Source organism: Petaurus breviceps, unplaced genomic scaffold (genome assembly GCF_028583685.1).
Source record: "Petaurus breviceps papuanus isolate PSGF00001 unplaced genomic scaffold, PetGlider_PUasm1.0 131, whole genome shotgun sequence".
Taxonomy (NCBI): domain Eukaryota; kingdom Metazoa; phylum Chordata; class Mammalia; order Diprotodontia; family Petauridae; genus Petaurus; species Petaurus breviceps.
In genome coordinates, this window is record NW_027185674.1 from 3908536 (window position 1) to 3929174 (window position 20639).

Consider the following 20639-nt stretch of genomic DNA (forward strand, 5'->3'; position numbering starts at 1 on the left):
GCAGAAGGAAATGGGAAAGTACCCCAGTCTTTTTTCCAAGAAAACCCAATGAAAAAAATTGTCCATGGGGAATTAGACACGACTGAAAAATAACAACAAAGACCCCTTCTACCTCTAATCATCTGTGATTCTGTGACTCTAGAGAACATCAATACCGTGCTATTTAACTTCTACTCAAAACTCCCAGACCTGCATAGCAAATCAAAAATAATTTTGTTCAATTTCAGGCCTCGAACAAGTATTCTGCCCGGCCCACTCCCCCTTAGGTGGTATCGGTTCTTCAAAGAAAAAGCAAGGCTTTGATTGAAATAGCTGGAACGTGGTAATAAAATGATACCCATGTGCAAGTTGCCATTACTCCTAAGTACATTCATTTGGCTACAGCTTCCTGAAGACCTTTCATGGCTTACTGCATGAAAAAGTGATATTTCACACATGTTTTACATTAACACCATGATTTAGCTTCGGAGTGAATAAGAATCAGTGCAGCAGTCAACTACCATATTAGAACCCATTTATTTTGTATTAGAGGCAGCCACGGCACCACCTTGGACTGTGATCTTGTCAGATCTCATCAGGTAATAAGAATCATAGCTTACATTTTCATCGTTCCCCTAAGACTTTGCCATCTCAATGTGGGTGTGTTGCCCTTTCCTGACTCTAACTAGAGAAGGTCCATGGCGGAAGGCTCCCCTAGTTGCTACAGCCTAGGTCCTCTTGTGACCCCGTAAGCAAGCTGGTGATTTGGTGCTTGGAACATAATGGGGAGAATACGGAACGTCCCAAACGTATTACAACAGTTTCATGATTTAATAGCTTAAAGCTTCCCGAAGGCTTTTGAGACCCCTGTATAGTGTCGTTGTCTCCCCTGTAACTCCTGGAGATCTAAACCTGATAATTGGGTAGCACAGCGTCACAGAAAGAACCCTGGCCTCAGGATTAGGAAATACTGGGTTCCAGTCTCGATTCTCTCTTGGAAAAGTCATTTCACCTCTTGGAGCCTATTTCCTTATATGTAGAATGTGGATAATAATACCCATAAAACCTTTCCTAAAAGGTCGTCATGAGCAAAGTGGCACTTGGTTATTCTTTCAATTGTTACTGGATCTATAGAATACTCCCTCTAATAGTCCAAATAGAGAGCCGACCATGTTTTCTCATCCTGTGTATTTTTTGTTCATTTTCTTCTTTTTTTTTTTTTTTTGCCTTTTGGAAGGGGGACTTGCCCAAGGTCACACGGCTAGTAAGTGTTAAGTGTCTGAGGCTGGATTTGAACTCAGGTCCTCCTGACTCCAGAGCCAGTGCTTTATTCACTGTGGCACCTAGTTGCCCCTGTTTATGTTTTTTTTTTTTTTTCGCAAATACGTTCTGAGAAGTCTATCCAATAAATTGGGGACTTTCCTCTAAATCTTTTATTTCAGTACACAGGATATTTATCCTTTCCCCCCTTATTCTTATAATATAACCAATAGAAACCTTTTCCTTTAGACATTTCTTTGAAGATTTTCTGGTTTCATTTATGTTGAGAATATCAAGTTTGATATAGTTCTTTTACTAGTGTGTCAACTTCTTAGACGAAGATGTCCCATTTAGAGCACTGCAATACTCTGAATGGATTTGTGATCTTATCAATGGGTGTAGCAGGTCCATTGGTACATAGGAGAGCCCATCCATCCCTTCCCGTGCTGTGTGGTTCTTTGTCCCTATGCTTTTGGACCTCCTCCACAGAGTGTCCGTTCATTAAAGCAGAGGCTTTCCGTCAGGTCTTTGTAATCTATTATTACCTCATTACTATGACATAACCAATTTACTTTCTTTTCTGGTCGTATATTTATTTGAAGATTCCTCTTGAACCAGTTATTTTATGAAGGTAATACATCATTGGTGATACGGTACAGCCTATTTTTACCCTACATATGAGGACTTTGCTTCCTCAGATATTATATTGTTTTGATATCTGCAATCATACAGTACAAAAGTCTTCGGGCCACTTTAAGGTATTAAATAGTAAAACTGCTGTAACACTTTTGGGACATTCAGTATTCTCCCCATTACATTCCAAGCACCAAATCCCTAGCTTGCTTATGGGGTCACAAGAGGACCTAGATTATAGGTTTGTTTGTTTGTTTTAAAGGCTAGGTCTTTAAAGTATAGCAAAGCTTGGAATTGTGAAAAGTCCTACATAATTTCCTCAAAGTAATCCAATCCCCTTCTTTCCTCCTTTTTATTTGGGGCCCCTCTGTAGCATCTCAGTCCCAGATCTATCGGCTGATACACTTGCTAATCCAATGGGACTGATCATTCAACTGCATGCCCCAATACAGACATTTGCCATCCATTTAGTTTTTCCTGTATACATTGTTAGGCCAATCTCTTTTGAATAATCCTGGAAGTCATTGAGGATCTCATTGTAATAGCACAATAGGGTTTGGCTAGACTTCAAACGATTCTCCTCAATTATTTGCTTTCTGGTCGGTGCTCTGTGTGATACGGTAATTATATGGTTATGTAATATGGCTAGTTGTTGTCTTGCATTCTTGAAGAGGAGCACAATAATCATATAAAGAGTGTGCAGTTGATGTTCAGGAGGCTTTGGGATTAGTCTTGGCTACTATCTGGCAAAGTCTCTTACCCTCTCTGATGTTTCTTCATCAGGTGATGGATATTAGACTCTAAGGCTTATTCCAACTCCAAATTTCAAAGAGATTTTCCCCAAAAGTAAGGGGTCCTTAAAAGTTGGGCAATCGCAGGATTCTAGTGGAGAAGAAAACCGTTTGTCATTTATATGGTGCCATCCATATGGTCTGTCCAATAAACAAATCGTTATCTGGTGATGCACTTATTTAGAGTCATAAAGATTATTAGGGAAAGATCCAGAAAACTCAAGCCTCATGGAACACCGTGGTGTATAGTAGACTCAAAACTGACTTTGATTCTCAGTTTTGTTATACTCCTGGCTGTGTGCCCTTGGGCAAATCAATTGGCCTTTCTGTACCTCCCTTTAAAGCCTTCTTTCTATAATGGAGATAATGAGAGGTTTTTCTACCTATCTCCCAAGGTCGTTGTGAGGAAAGTGTTTCATAGATCTTAAAGTACCTCCTGAATGTAGATAGACCAAGTTAGAGGCAAGGATCCTGCTTTTAAGAAAGAGAGGTAGATAAAGCATTTGTTAAACTCTGATTTTATGCCAGTTACTATGATAAGTCAAGTCAACAAGCATTTGTTAAGTTCCTACCACATTCTGGGTATTGTGCTAAGCAGTCCTTCCTTGTAAGGGACTCACAATCAATCTAATGGGGAAATGCTTAGTGTTGGAGATACAAATGAAAGCATGCTGATGGTCTCTGCCCTCAGTGAGCTTACATTTTAATGGGGAAAGGTAACACATGAGACAGCTGGGGAGGAGGAAGATGGATGCATGGGAGTATAACTGGAGATGTCCAGGGATTGCTGTGCAGGTCTACAGCTGAGCAAAAGAAGGACGATACTGGAAACAGGGAGAACGGTTAGGAAGCTATTACAAGAGCCCAAGGAAAAAAGGAATGAAGTCCTTTAATACCACCACCCTGCAAGGATGGTGGCGTTTGATTAGAGAGAAGGAGCTATACGTGAAGAGTGTTGTGTCAACAGAACTGTTGAGATTTCATAACTGTTTGAGTATAGGGGGGAGGGTGAGAGAAGGTGAAAGAGCAGAAGGACTCTGAAGGGGATCGTTCTGACCTCATCTGAAACAGGAAAGGTGGAGGGGAAAGGTGATGGATTCTATTTGGGTGAAGTAGTTTTGTAATGACTATGAAAGCTCCAGGCAATTGGTGATGCAAAGATGGAACTCAGGAAAGAGATTAGGGTTGACATGTAGACGTGGGAGTATAGTCATTGAACACATGTTAGTGAATAAGATCATAGAGGAGAATGAAGTCTTCATGGTAAAGAGATGAGTGAATATTCCATGATGAGCTTTCTGGCACCTGTTGTGGTGTTATTGTTGTTTATGTATTTTTAAATTTAAATGTTTGATGATCTCTCTCTCTCTCTCTCTCTCTCTCTCTCTCTCTCTCTCTCTCTCTCTCTCTCTCTCTCTCTCTCTCTCTCTCTCTCTCTCTCTCTCTCTCTCTCTCTCTCTCTCTCTCTCTCTCTGTCTCTCTCTGTCTCTCTGTCTCTCTCTCTCTCTCTCTCTCTCTCTCTCTCTCTCTCTCTCCCTCTCTCTCTCTCTCTCTCTCTCTCTCTCTCTCTCTCTCTCTCTCTCTCTCTCTCTCTCTCTCTCTCTCTCTCTCTCTCTCTCTCTCTCTCTCTCTCTCTCCCTCCTTCCCTCTCTCCCTTTCTCCCTCTCCATCTCTTCCTCTCTCTCTCATTCTCTCTTTCCATCTCTCTCATTCTTTCTCTCTCTCTCTGTCTTTCTCCCTTTCCCTCCCTCCCTCTCTCTCTCCTCTCTCTCTCCCCTCTCCCTCCTCTGCCTTTCCCTCTCCCCCTCTCTCTCCCTCTCCCTCTCCTTCTTCCTTCCCAGTGACTCCCCGCATCCCCTGTGACTTTGTAATAGTCAAGCACAACAAAGCAATATATTGACCATGTCTGAACCCGGTGTGCCTCGTTCTCTAGCTGTGGTCCACCACCTCCCTGCTGAGAGGCAAGAGTCATACTTCACTATCAATGGCTGAGGCATTTTCCTGCTCTGTGGAATTCATTCTGTTCAGTGCAAGGTTAGGGGAGGGGGGTAGAAAAGGAAGGTAGAGGAAGAGCCACCCCCATTAATAATACCTTACACTTGTACTATACATTGTGGTTTTCAAAGGACTTTCATATACATAATCCCATTCAATTCTCACAACAGCCTCGCGAGATAATAGGGCAGGGACTGCTATCATCATTTTATGAGATGAGAAAACAGATTCCATTTAAGGGTAGGCCAGTGTGTCCCAGCAGAGCCGGTACTAGGAACCGAGGTGGGTTTTCTGATTCCAGGTTCGGGTCCTTTGGGTCATGCATGTCCCACTGCTTCTACCTAAAGTCTAGGGCATGTAATTTAGGGGACAGGAATGGATGACGCTCCGAGGAGCAGCCAGGTAGGTAAGAACAGAAATACGGTAGGGGAGAAGCCAGGCAAAGAGAAGATCTCCAGGGGATAAGAAGGATCACAAGCTAAGAAACAGACCAGGGAGACAATGCCCTAGGAAAGGGCACTGCGTTTAACAGTTAAGAGATCTTTGGCATCCTTCAAGTGAGCAGTTTCGTTGGAGTTGTGGGACACAAAGACAGAAAAGTGAGCAGGAGATGAGATGAACGCAGTGAGTGGAGACAATTCTTTCTCGGAATTTGGCAATAAAAAGGAAGAGAAGAGATAGAATGTTATAATGAAAGAATGGCAAGGTCAAGTGAAGGTTTTGAAAACATGGAGGAAACCTGAGCATGTTTAGAGGCAGCAGAGAAGGAGCCAGAAATAGGGAGACTGGAGATAAGAAGAGAGGAAAGGATTGAAACTGCAGGTTCCCAGAAGAGTGAGAGAGAGGATGGCAAGGGGGCAGATAGAGGAGAGAGTTATAAAGCTGACTCCCTCTCCCTTTCCCTCCCCACCAATGAATAGGACTGGCTGCTGTTGTTCAGTAAATCATCCTTTATGGGGGGGATCTATAGCATAGGTGACAAATTAAGGGGAGGGGCAGGGTAAAGAGGGGAGGGGACGCTGCCTAGCCCTAGGCCTAGAGAAGCATCATGATCATTTTCCTCACCCTCATCATGGCCAGAACACTCATTGAATCGGATTCTTCTTTAGAAACCTGGGCAGTTTCTAGTTCCTGTGTGAGACACATTTTCTCAGTTTCAGCTAAAGAAAATTGCACTACTAAAAGGAGACATTTCAGTGCTGTTTACACCTCCTGGAATGTTTTTCTCTTTCCTTTCTGCTTATTCTAATCTCTTTCTTCCTTTAGGGGCTATCTCAGCTCCCATCTCCTCCTCCAGGAAGCCCTCCCTGACTACCCAGCTCAGGTTGATTCCCCCTTGTCCAAGCCCCTTGATCTGTACCATTCACTTTAGCACTGGATTCTACACTGTTTTGTAATAATCTCTTCCAGAACTTGAGCTTTATCTCCGAAGCTAGACAGGTTTAATTAAGGGATAAGACAGAGCCTCCAGTTTTGCCTGTGTCCCCCAGGGCTTGTTGTATAAAGATATAAGGACACACAAGAGGTGGTCAGCTAATAATTGATAAGGGAATGGTAAAAATGCCACTGATCTTTGAAATATACTGCAAGAGGGATAGACTCTATGTTCTGGGGTTATATTATCTCCAATTAATTAACCCAACTGGATTAATATTCAATAAACATCAGCTAAACACCTATTTTTTCCTAGACGCTGAGGAAAGAAGAAGTTTACTTGACCTGACCCCTGCCTTCATAGAGCTAATAGTCTTGTTGGAGGAAAAGACACATTTACACATAGCTATAACAATATTAAATAATTTTTTTATTTAAAAAGTTTATTTTTATTATTAAAAGGCAACTAGGTCGTACAGCAGCTGGAGTGCTGGACCTGGAGTTGAAAAGACCTGAATTTAAATCCAACCTCAGACACTTCCTAGCTGTGTGATCTTGGGCAAGTCACCTAACCCTTTTTGCCTCAGTTTCCTCATCTGTAAAATGAACCAGAGAAGGAAATGGCCAACCACTCCCGTATCTTTGCCAAGAAAACCCCAAATGGGGTCATGAAGGGGAGGGCGTGACTAGAAACAACAGAACAAGAAATGTGCTTTATTGTGTCTGCCTGGTCCAGTATAGACAATAATGCCGGGTGCATCTCCCTTCCTACACTTTGGACAACCTTAAATATGTATAATCGTGTCTCCTAATAACCGTGTGCTAACTGAGTTTTACTGCTCAAGACAAAACCAAGCCCACATGCAGAGTTCTGTTCAGACTAATCGCATTCTCCATCTTCCCTCCACCCCCTCAAACTTGCTCCTAGCAGGTTTTCGGCAGCTGAAAAGTGACTAGTGATTCTCTCAAAGGTCGGGCCCCCTGCCTCCTGGCTTTATGCAGAGCTTGTGTTATTCTGACTGCTTAAACTCCACTGACTTCAGAAATTGTTCTCATTATATCCCCGCTGTAATTGGTCTGCAGAATGCATTCACCATGCAGGAGATAAAACGAGGCCTTTACTCCACTCAGAGGACATGAGAGAGCGGCTAGGCCTGTGGTCACCACATCCTTCAGTGTGGAGGGACCCCTGTCATCACCAGCACTTTTGCAGACCCCAGGCATGGTTGGCGAGTGAAGGAAACCATGCCCATTAAGAGCCCAGCTCACAACTCGAAGGCTTTCTCTGAACAATACTTCCTTGCTTGGCTTGTGAAGCCTCCAGAGAGTGGCTCATTAGGAATAAAAAGCCCAGGACAGCCAAGTCACCTTGGGTGGCCCTCACCTGCCTGCTGTTTTCATCCTCCCCAGGGTGGGCCAGCATTAGGAGGGGTCATCTCTGCCTTTTCTGGTCTACAAGAAGGCTCATCTGGAAGGGCGAGGCACATCTGCCTGCCTGAGAGCTGTTACCTGCCTGCCCAGAGCTGCTTTGGGCCTCCTGATAAGAGAAGCAGCAGTGGTATAAGTTGTTATTCAGTCATTTTAAACTCTTTGTGACCTATTTGGCATTTTCTTGGCAAAGATACTGGAATTGCTTGCCATTTCCTTCTCCAGCTCATTTACACTTGAGGAAACTGAGGCCAACAGGGTTAAGAGATGTGCCCAGGGTCATACAGCTAGTACATGTCTGAGATCAAATTTGAACTCAGATCCTTCTGACTTTAGGACTTATGCTCTATCTACTACTATACCTAGCTCAATACCTGTTAGTTAATTATATTCAAGCTACTGACACTTCGGCATAATTTCACGTGTTAGATTAAACTGTTACAGTCTGTTAGGGCCCTATAGGAATGTGGGTAATACAGGGTAGGAAAGTTTTGATGGGGAGGGAAGAATGGTCTCGAATGTGTGTCATTGCATGTTGTACAGGCCTGTAGAGGTACTAAATTGGGCAAAAACTGGGCTGTCTAAGGGAAGTTGATACTGGAAGGCAGATGGATCTGTAAACAAACTTGTTCTCCTCTACGTTTCTCCTAAGAGTTGGAGGATGGAGCCTTCATGGGCGACATTGAGAAATCCAGTATATCAAAGGAGAGAGGTGATGGCCCCACTGTTCTCTGCTTTGGAAAACCCACGTCTCAAGAACAGTGCTCAGTTCTGGGAGTGCCATTATACCAATGACACTGACAAGATAGAGTGGTTGTAGTCAGGGGTTCTTAACCTGGGGCTCATTAACTTTAAAAAAATATGATTTTTGACAATTATATTTCAAATTAATCGGTTTCCATTCTAATCCTATGTATTTTATTTTATATGCTTATTAATTTGAGAAAGAATCCATGCCAAAGGGGTCCATGACATCTAAGAGAAGGTTAAGAACTCTCAGAAGAGAAAAGTAACCAGAATTGCAGAGAATATGCCATATAAAGATTGGTAGATGGGACTACAAATGTTTTGTCTGGAGAAGTAAAAACTTAGGACTGGAAAAGCCCAATGTTGATCAAAACAACAGCATACTGAGCTTCTGCTATGTGTTCACTTGGATATTAGGTGCTGTGGGTGATATGGAGAAATACAAGATATGGCCCATGCTTTCCAGGGCCTTATAGTATAGTTGGGGAATAATGATATTGCTGATGATAACAACATCAAACTGGTATGTATGTAGTGCCTTAAGGTTTCCAAAACATTTTACAATTAGATCTCGTTTTAGCCTTACCATGGCCCTGGGAGATAGGGGCTATTATTATCCCCACTTTACTGATGAGAAAACTGAGGCAAGAAGAAGTTAGGGGACTTCCCAGGGTCCCAGAGCTGGAATGTCAAATGTCCGAGGCTGGATTTAAACTCCAGTCTTCCTGGTTCTAGGTCCCACGCTCTATCCATTGCACTGCCTGGCTGCCTCAGAGGCAAGGCTAGTACATGAAAACTGGGAAATATCAGTACAAAAATGGGACAACAACATGTCACTGAGGGAGAGGCATCTGCAGACAGTATGTCATTAATTGTCATTAATACAATTAATATCAGTAATATTGTGTTCTTGCCACCGTAATTTGAAGTCAGAGAGGAGTATGAGGTCAGAAGAAGTTGAGGAAAAGCTTAGAATTTCATGATATTAACTTGATGGAATGCTAATGGTGGAATTTCATTCACTGAGGCAGTCGGTCAGTCAACAAGCATTTATGGAACTCTTTGTGCCAGGCTTTGGGCTAATACAAACAAAAAGAAAGACAGCTCCTGCCCTCAAGGAGCTTACTTTTTTTTTGGCTTTTTTTTTTTGGGAGGGGGATGCAGGGCAATTGGGGTTAAGTGACTTGCCCAAGGTCACATGGCTAGTAAGTGTTAAGTGTCTGAGCCGGGATTTGAACTCAAGTTCTCCTGACTCCAGGGCCCATGCTCTATGCACCATGCCACCTAGCCGCCCCCAGAACTTACATTTTAATGGAGAAAGATGGAGAGGAAAAGAGAAGGTAGCCTAGCAGTGGGGCATGATGCAGAAGTTCAGAGGAATACTGCTGGGTGGGAAATGAGGAGATGGCTGAGCTGAGTGCCCTCTTTAAATGGAGCTTCTGGGAGGATCCCCGTCCTCCAGGAGCACAGGGCACTTCCAAGGCAGGAGGAGGAGGAAGGGATTTAGGGAAGGGAGCTTGCCCCTTGACTCTCATCTCCTTTGTGGTTACTCCACCCTGAGAACAACAGTCCTAAAGGCAGCTGAAGCAGGTGCCTTGGAGTGCTTAGAGCTCGGTCAGACACTGAAGATGCCCAGGTCATCCGCTGCATCCCAGGCTATGGCTGGCTGTCCTGGCTTGTGTCTTGCCACTGGATGACTCTGGAAGAGAGAGGGAGGCTGATGACTTTGTGCACCTCTGCCTCACTTCACTCCAATTTACTTCAGAGTCAAGACATCACAAGGTGATGTCATTGGTCCTCTTTGGAAAGGAAGGGCCACCAACGACAATGACAATCTCCCTACACCTAAGGCCAGCCCTGCTGATGAAGATCAGAGCATAAGAGAGTGGAGGCAGCTAGGTGGCACAGTGAGTAAAGCACCGGCCCCGGAGTCAGGAGTACCTGCGTTCGGATCCAGCCTCAGACACTTAACACAAAAAACCTAGCTGTGTAACCTTGGGCAAGTTACTTAACCCCAACTGCCATCTGAAAGGCAAAAAATAGGAACAAAAGGGAGTAGAAATAAAATACAGTGAGCTGAACATCACGTAGGGCTAAGTGGAGAGCCAGAGTGGTTTATCAAATAGAGATGGCCCTGGCCTTGGGGTTAGGGACAACTCAGGGAGACTGGTTCAGATCTTGCCTTAGATATTTATTAGCTGTGTGACCTTGACACTTAACCTTTCTGTGCCTCAATTTCCACATTTGCAAAATGAAGGGTTGAACTTAATGGTCTCTAAGGAGATGACCTCTTTAAATTCTAAATCTCTGATCCTGTGATGATCCCTTCACTTATCTCCTTTACATTCATCTCGTTCATTTTTCACTCTAAAGGCAATTTTCATCTTAAGTAAATTCAATAAGCAAAAATCTTTTTTTAAAAAGATGATTATATTGGAGAGTTTCTTTTTCACTTAATGAATATTTTTACAGTGTATAAGTCTTTCTAGATCAAGAACTAAAATGGACTTAAGAAACCATCTAATCTATTTCCCATTTCCCCATATTTTACAGAGTAAGGAAATGGAAACCAAAGAGATTTGAGGAATTTGCCACTGAAGTATGTGGCAGTCAGAACTTGAATCCAGGTCCTCTGACACCATTCTTTTCTGTAGTACCCCACTGCCTTCCTCAGAATTTCTTTACCTTTTACAAAAACTCAGTTTGGTTTAGATGCAATATTTCAAGAGCATAGCAGCAGCACAGGAACCCACCTGCAGATGATAGTGTCAAGGTCTACATGTATCACCTTCCAAAGAATGGAGACCTGACCAAAATGAAAAAACTGAAGGGGCGATGTGCTATTGTAACAAACCCTAAAGCAGAGGCAGAAAACTTGGGATCTGCTCCTAGCTCTTTAGCCATCTAGCTGTGTGAATTTAGACTCAGCCTTTCTGAGCCTCCCTTTATCTGTGAAATAAAGGGATTCAACAAAATGGCCAAATAGTCAGCAAACCCTTATTACGATTGCCCATCAATTGGGGAATGGACTTAACCCCAACTGCCCCTCCAAAAAGCAAAAGAAAAAAGGGCCCTCCTTGGTGCCAGACATTGTGCTAAATGCTGGATCACCAAGGGAGCTTTCAGCTTTATGAACAGATGAGTCTGTGGTCAGATCAGTGTTCAGTGGATGCTAGGTAGCCAGAGTATATTCATAATACATTCCCATCCTTAGCTCTCTGTTGTCCTTGTTGCATTTGCCTCATTTCTCCCTCTCTCATCTCCCTTCTCCAGCACCAAACAACCTATTTTCATAACTAGTATTTGTATTGCTGAAATGTATTATTTCATATGTTTAATATATACATGTTTACGTCTTGTTTCTCCGATTTGATTGTGAGTTCCTTAAGAGTAGAAGTCTTGTTCTATGCTTCTCTGAGTTCCTATCTGGGTAGATTCTGGCCAAGCATTGAATTAGCATTCACTATGTATTTCCCTGTGTTCTGGATAGAATGCTGGACTTAGAATCAGGATTCAAATCCCAATTCAGACACTTAGTTGGTGACTATGAGTAAGTCAATTACTCTTTCAAAGCTTAAGTTTCCTCACTTAGAACATGGGCTCACCAACAGCACCTACCTCCCAGGGTCGTTTTGAGGTATAAATGAGATAACAGGTATGTATGTGCGCATGTATATATTCCCAAATATATATATATATATATGTGTGTGTGTATAAATTATGTATATACAATATATGTATATAATTGTGTATATATTATCGTATAAATTGTTTTATGACCTTTAAAATGTTATATAAATATTCATTATAAATTGATTCTCAGAATGGTTGGTTAATTACATAAATTCTACATAAATGAGTTGAAAATGCTATATTTTATCATGCCAAGGGAAAATACCTTGTGGAGATATATGGAAAGAATATATTTTCTGGAGCCAGAGGGAGAGGATTCAAACCTCATTTCTATCGCTTAGACCTTATGTGACCTTGGCCAAGTCACTAGGTCTCTAGCTCTCAATTTCCTGATCTGTAAAATGAGAGGGTTTCATTAGTGACTTCTAAGATCCTTTCCAGCTCAAGATCTGTGATCCTATTATGATCCCAAGGTCTTCAGTGTTTTACACAGTACCTTGTACTTAGTAGGTGCCTTAACAAAGGCTGAATGAATTGAGTTGGAGCCTACCAGTCAGAAGTCATGCCAGTGCATAGTGGGAGCAGTAATATGAAGAAGAAAAAAAATGAACTTGTGTCATTCTAAAGAAGGAATTCTGTTGCTGCAATGGCCAGAAACCTAAACTGGTATCTAGTCCCAAAATACCTACGGAATTTTCTGGACTGGAGGTGGTGGGCAGGAACGGAATGTGGGAATGGAGTGGGTGAGGAGAAACAAACTATGGGTAAGTAGGATGTGGTTCAGAGCTCTTTCTGAAAAGATTCTGAGGAAACCAGGCTTTCCAGCCATGCCAAGCCAGCTTGTGATTATAGCAGTCCCAGGTTCAGGTCACTGAATGCCCTTTAGGGAAAGAATAAAAACAGAAAAGACATCTTTCTGTGTTAAGTGGCAGAAACTCTGTTCATTCCAACAGTGGCTTCCCTTTGGGTGCCTTGGTGCACCTCTCCTAGCCAAATGTACTCTGGTATTTCTAGGCATGGGGCTGCACATGCCAGAAATGCTTTTAAATGGGGGTCAGAGGTAGGTAAGAAAGGGACTGGAATAGTTTTGCTCCTGCACCGAGAAGGAAAAGGAAATAAAAACCATTAAAGCTCAGTTTTCACTTGCTCCAAAGCTGTGGGATGATGTGAAAGTTCCCAAGAGAATGACTGGAATTTTCCCTTGTGCCTCTTCACCTTGGGCACTGCTTGATAATGAGTTAATTCAGCTTACTTCTGATTTGCTAAGTGATTTTGGGGAAAATCAGAACTACCAGGCTCAGGATGGTCAGGTTCCTCTTGGGAGTGGGTTTGGACAGGTGGAGTATTCCAAAGGGAAGTGTGCTACAGGAACCACTACAGCCCACAGTAACAAACCCTAAGTTCCACATGGTGGAGAGTCTGAACTCCTTCCATTTCCATTTGCTTCTTGATTAGGGTTGTGAGTCTGTGAAAAGAGACGAGTGAGAATGAAGGGGAGGAAAAAGTCAAGAAATGACATTCCTTATAGCAGCAATGAGCTTTAAAAAAAAAAAAAAACACCATAATAATTCAGGTGAAAATTGCCAGAGAAGAAACTGCAGCCCGTGTAGGCATATGCAAATTATATGCAAATTTACTTGTGGTCCTTCTATTTCATAACCTGGATGTAGCCCTTGGGAAAATGCTAATGGAGACCACAGGTCCAGGCCAGGCCTCCCCTTGGCACTCTCAGAGAGTCTGTCCCTAATTAAAGAGTACTTTCTTGACAGCATAGTGCTCTAATGATCTTTTTTCCTTCCTCTCATCACAGCTCTGTGGTATAGTCTGGTGTTTCTCTCCCCATTTTGCTGACTGGGGGAACCACAGTGTTGAAACCCTGGAACAGAAGGTTCCAGAATCCCCAACTAGGGCTGAGCAAATAGGCTAGGGTGAGAAGAAAGCAAAATTTATGGTTCTCACAAAGAGTGCGGTTTCTTATCCCCACTGTTTCTAGAAAAATGTGGGGGAAGCTGGGGGAAAAAAGTTGATAGTAGACTGGACTAGCTTTGTTGGGTATGTGGTATGAGGGGTGAAGGATGACAATGTTTGGGGAATACTTTGTAAACTTATGAGGCTGCATTAGGTTAATATTACAGACCAGTAGGCAATAAAATTGAATATGTTGGGGGTGGCAAGACAAATTAAAACGCAGGCAAACCAGTTTCAAATCAATGTGGTAGGAAATTGGGAGCCATGGAGAGTGTTTGAGCAGGTTATATGACATTATCAAAGCCATTTTTTAAATGTTCGAGTATTCCAAGGAGCACTGTATAGGAAAAGATCTAGATTCATATCCTTGTTCTACTCTTAACATCTTTTGTGTTCTGGAACCTGGTATCAGGCAGACCTGAATTCAAGTCCAACCTCAGACATTTCTCTGGCAATTTGCCTGGGCAAGGTGTTTAACTGCCGTCTGCCTCGGTTACCTCATCTGTAAAAATGGGGATAATAATAGCATTTACTTCCCAGGCTTGTTGTGAAGATCAAATGAGATAATAATTGTCAGATGATTTATAAATACTAAAATGTTATATAAGCCCTGGTTACTGTTATTGTTGTTATACCATTTAATTGATTTGGTGGGGGAGGGGGGCTCAATTTTTCTCCTATGTCAAATGAGAAGGTTGAACTAGATAATCTATTACCCAGTTTTAAACTCAATGATTACTAAAATTAGCTTGTCAACAGTTCATAATGTATTGGAGGATGGGGTCACCATAAGGCAGTGAGGTCTATAGAAGATTGTTAACAGTAAGGAAGGTAGGAGGTGATGAAGGTCTGGAGAAGCTGTGGAAGTAGGAGTGGAAAGCAAGAGAAAATGTAAAGGAAGAATCCTAGAGAAGGTTTGAAAAAAAGAAATAACAGCATTTGTTGACATGTTGGACTTGGAGAATGAAGAAAAGGGAAGAATTTTTTTTTTAAAGCTTATTTGGGTACCTTGACCTTCTCCTTTCTGGCCTTGCCTGGTTCTTCCTTTAACCCCCAGCCATGCCATCCCATCCCCAGCACTCAGTCTCCTTATTTTCCCTCCATGCTTACTCATCTCCCTTAGATTCTACTTCATGGAAAGTATCTGATAGAGATAGACTAATACACACTGAGAGGCAAATGACTGTAAGTGCTTAAAAGCATTAAAGCAAGCAACCCTTCCCCACCCACCCCCCAGTTAAATAGGTAAATTTCTAGGTGGCTTTCTGGTGACAATTGGCCAATCTAGCCGTATTTAATAAACTGATACTATATACCTATAATAGTAATGGAGTTTGAAGACCTTCTTATGCCCCTTATATTGGCAAGCAAACACCTTGCAAAGCACCTTGTTTCAAGTTCATGATTGTGTCAAGTATTAAGATCCAAAACTTGTGAATCCCATGTGGGATGAACTTGTTGACGTAACAGGAAGGGGCAGAACAGAGCGGAGCTAATACCACATATAAGGAAAAGCCCAAGCTGAGAGAGGCCAGGACTGGTAGGAGTGAGCATCTGGAGGCTGAGCAACTGCTGTTGGAAAGGAACTGAGAACTTCTTCTGAGAGCTGCTGAGAACTTCTGAGAAGAACTGAGAACTGAGGACTGAACGGGAGGAAGCATGACGGTGGTGCCAGTACTTTGTCTGTCTGTTTTGATGTTACTTTGTCAGATCCGTCTGCTGATAGAAGACGTTGCTGTTGTTCCAGAAGCCCTGGGACCTTACTGCTGGTTCAGAAGCCCTGAAAGAAGATTTTCTTGTTGTATGTTTACAGAAATCCTGGAGGAGGGTTTTGCTAATGTTTTCAGAGGTCCTGGGGCTATACTGATGATTTGTGTTGATTCTTCAGACCTTGTTATTGGATCTATGTTGATTTCACAGGCAGAAAGTGAATTGATGAGGATGCAGGCAGTGTGCATGCATGTTATTGTGGCTTTGTTAAGCTTTGTCTTCCCAGGAACAGGAACTGTGAAGGCCTTGCAGTGGACCAGACGCTGTGAGCTTCAATATGGAACAGAAACTGGACAAGGAGCTGGTAGGAACTGGGCCCATGGAAGAGGAACCATGGAAGCTGAAAGCCTGCCTTGAATCAAGATGAAAAGACCTCTCCTTGGGTATTCAATGCAAACTGAGAAGATCGTGATTTCCTGTGGCCTAGGGGTGGAGAACTTTGACCTTTACATTTATATGAGTGAGTTAAGGACTTACTAATTAAGAATGATTGGAAACTCATCTCCAATTAATAAGAAAGAAGACTTTTTGATTGAAGAGATTAAGACAATGTGACCTAGGGGTAGACAACTTTGACCTTGGTACTTTGTGATTGAATTAAGGAGTTACTAAATGATTACACTATTAAATGAATGTACTTTGTTTAAAACTATGTGACCATTTTGGTGAAAACTATGTGGCCATTTTAGTGATAAGTTGTTATGCCATAACATGGTGATTTGATTTCTGTGACTATTTTGTCTTAGTTTGTTACTGAATAAGTAGAGAGTTCACTATACTGTGTTATCAGAACCTTGAAAGCTCTTCACAGCAGTAGTCCTCTGGAAAGCTGCTTGTGCTTGGCTTTACAATACCACACACCACAATAGGCAATGGGGATATAAATTCTTCCCCTCACAGAGCTTATATTCTACTGGGAGATACAGAATATATAAAGATAAATAAAACTTGATTGAGGGGAGGTACTAAAAGGGCAGCTAGGTGGCACAGTACATAGAGCACAAAGTCTGAAGTCAGGAGGACCTGAGTTCAAATCTGTCCTCAGACACTTAATAGCTGTGTGACCCAGGGCAAATCACTTAACCCTGTTGACCTTAGTTTCCTTATCTGTAAAATGAAGGAAATAATAGATCACTCCAGTATCTTTGCCAAGAAAACCCCAAACAGGGTCAAGAAGAATCAGAATGATTAAATAACAACTAAGAGCTGGGGGATTCAGGAGGGGTTTCAAAAGGAGGTAACCCCTGAGTTAAGTTTTGAAGGGAGCCTGGGGTGGAGCAGTGAGGAGAGAGAGAATTCCAGGCATAGGGTCCACCCTGGGTAAAAGCATGGAGACAGGAATAGAATAGTATATTTAAGAAACTAAAGGTAGCCCAGTTTGACTAGTGTTCATGATGAAGTATAATATGTGACCATCCTTGGAAAGATGGACTAGAGCCAGAATGAGAAAGGGTGCCTGGAGCCAAACAGAAAACATTTTATTTTTCCTAGAATCAAAGGAGAGACCCTGAAGCTTCTTGAGCAAGGGGCTAATATTATCAGATCTGCACTTTAGGAATGTTGATTTGGCAGCTGAAAAGAGGATGGACTGGAGAGGGAAAAGATTGTATAAACGGAAACCAATTAGGAAACTCCTGCAATGGTCCAGGTGAGAGGTGATGAAGGCTTGGACTAAGGTGGTTGGGGTGTGAGTGTAGAGATGCTGAAAAGGTAGAAGTGACAAGACTCTGCAACTAATTGGTTGGTGAGTGAGAGGAAAGACTCGAGAATGACTCTTGAGGTATGCACTTGGGTGACTGGAAACAGGGCGACACTCTTGACATAAACAGGGAAGATAAAAGAAGGTTTAAGTAGAGAGACAGTAAGTTTTGTTTTGGTTGTGCTGAGTTGGGGATGCCTACGGCATGTCTAGGTGGCGGCAACCAGCAGGAGCTTGAAGATGCATCCTGGGACGTCAGGAGAGACATGGGAGGTGGGTGTGGAGATCTGAGAGGCATCTATACAGAGGTGATAACTGGAAGTATGGGAGTTGACAAAATTTCCAAGAGACAGGAGATAGAGAGAAAAGGAAAGGGCTCAGGACAAAGCCTACTTGGCTGTCTGGTAGGGGTACTTTTTCTGAAAATGAGAGCCTTTTCCTGACATCAAAATGAAGATAAGGAGGAGACCATCTATTTTCACGTATGTTTAAAATGGGTCCTACCCCACAGATAGCTAGGGTACTCTGTGCATAGTTGAGACAGGGCTAGGGATGGGATACTTTGGGGTAGATGTTTTGTATGAGGTAATGACCTAGCCAAATAATTCTATGCATGTATGTATGTGTGTATGTCCAGACATGGGCAGTTTGACACAGATCAGATGTCAGACTTGGAATCAGGAAGTTGAATTGTGAATTCAACTTTAGACTGTTATTTCTGTGCCCTGGCTGACTTATTTAACCTCTCCCAGGCTCAGTTTCTTCATCAGTTAAATGGGAATTAAAATAGTACCTGCCTCCCAGAGTTATGATGAGGATAAAATGAAATAATGTTAGCAGAGTGCTTTGCAAACCTTAAAGTTCTCTATAAATATTAGCTATTATTATTTCTTGTTTATATATATTTTTGTTTGTGTGTAACCTGTCCCCCAGCATTTATTATAGATCCACTATATGCCAGGCATTGCTCTAAGTGCTAAAGATATAAAAGAGGCAAAAAGCATTCCCTGATCTCAAGGAGCTCAGTCTAATGGGGGAGAGGATATAGACAGCATGCCAACAACGGGGTGCAAACTACATATATGTATATATTATATACATATATACACATACACACATGTGTACATACATCTGATGTGTTGGGGGGAGTTTAAGAGGAAAAGTGCTAAGATTCAGGAGGCCAGGGAAAGTCTTCTTGCAGAAGGGACTTTATCTGAGACCTGAAGAGAGTTAGGTAAATGTGGTGTGTGTGTGTGTGTGTGTGTGTGTGTGTGTGTGTGTGTGCATGTATAGCTATATGTGTGTATATGTATATATAGACACACACAGAGATGTATACACACGTATTTATATAGGTCTATGTGCAAAGGACCTCTTTTCATTTATGGCTATACCTTGTTTTAAACAAAACCAGAATATAAAAATCCTAACTTTAGAAAAACCAAAATTAAAGTCATTTATTAAGTGCTTACTCTTTGCAAGGCACTAGGCATACAAAAATGAAATAACCTGAAAGAGGTAAACTGGGGTATGTGGGGCAGAGTGGTAACTATTCACATGATAGTAATTTCATTTCACAGAAAGGATTCACCACAGGATTCTTCTAAGTAGTCATTCCCCTCATACACATAGACCAGGACTGAATTTGTATCCTATTCTCCAGAATTGGTTTATCATATAAAACAAGGGACACCTGTACTTTCATAAGAAGGTGGCAGGATAGTGGAGGAAAACGGAGATGTAAAGGGGCATTGCAATAATAATTTATGTTTATATGGTGCTTTCCATACACTGTCTCTTTTGATTCTTGAAACAACCCTGTGAGGTAAGCATTTTAATAGTGTCTTCCATATTTTACAGACGAGGGAACTGAGGCTCAGAAGGATAAAGTGTTCTGCTTGTAATCACATGGCTCGTAAGTGACTGAACCTATTTCTCCTGATTTAGTCCAAAGCTCCTCTTGCCATACGGCACTGAGATTAGCAGGTTCTAACTGCAATAAATGATAAGCATGGAGAAATGGAATGAGCATTGGAGAAGGTCTTAATGCTAATAATAGCCAAGAGTTACATAATGCTTTAAAGTTTGCAAAATGTTTTACATGCATGCATTACCTCAAGAGCTCTAGATTCTAGCTGTAGGAATATGGACAAGATGCTTCACCCCACTAGCCTTCTATTTCGTTGCTTTAAAATGAAGTTAGAGTAGATGATTTTAGAGGTTCTCTCTCAGTTGAAAGGGCTATCATTCTTGGATTGCCATCTTTGCATGCAAACTAATGGCATTTCAAATGAACAGAATCGAATTTGTGCTGAATGAAATCTTCCATGATAATTAGGCCTGGACGACAGCTCTTTAACTCTGCTGTGTTTCCATTGGCAGAATTATAGACTTAGATCTGGAAGGGGCCATGGACACCAGCTAATGCAACCTTTTTATTTTATAGAGGAGGGAACTGAGGCCTAAAGAGGCCCAACCCCTTGCCCAAGGCCAACTGTGTGGGCTCAGGCAAGCAGCAGGCCCATTGTCTCAGGCTTGCTATGTAATTATCAGTTGCATTGGTGGTGATTTGGAGCTGTTATAGGAAGTATAAAGTTTCCTGTTTGTTCTTCCTGCCAAAGCGAGATCTCATACCAGGACAGGGAAGAAGCCGTCAGGAAGCTATCAAGGGTTTGACGAGTTCCCTCCTGCCAGGCTGACGCCAGTAGTCACATGCAGAGAACGTTGGCCTTAGTGAAATGATGAGCTTAGAAAACCTATCTATTTGTATGTTTATTTTGCAGCAGTTACTCTTAGTATACACATGTGTGCACATGGGGAAGGGGAAAGGGAGTAACCATGACCAAGCAATGTCCTAAATGCTTTATAACTATTATCTCATCTGATCCTCACAACAATCCTGTGAGGGAGGTACTGTTATTATCCCCATTTTTGCAGTGGAGGAAACTTTGACAAACAGAGATGAGGTGACTCTCCCAGGGTCACATAGCTAGTAAGTGTCTGAGGTCAAATTTGAGCTCATATATTCCTGTCTCTAGGCCCAGTGCTCCATCCATTACAACACCAACTGCCTCTGTGTATGTCTATGCATATTTCTTTTAGGATGGGCATCTGGGGTGGCTAGGTGGCACAGTGAATAGAGCAGAGGCCCTGGAGGCAGGAGGACCTGAGTTCAAATCCTGCCTCAGACACTTAACACTTACTAGCTGTTTGACCTTGGGCAAGTCACTTAATCCCAACTGCCCTGCCTTCCCCCCTACAAAAAGCAAAAAAACAAAACAAAAGATGGGTTTCTGATGCTCCTCAAAAAAAAAAAAAAGGATATAAGACCGGTAGGTAGGAAATTTGCTGTTTTATACCAA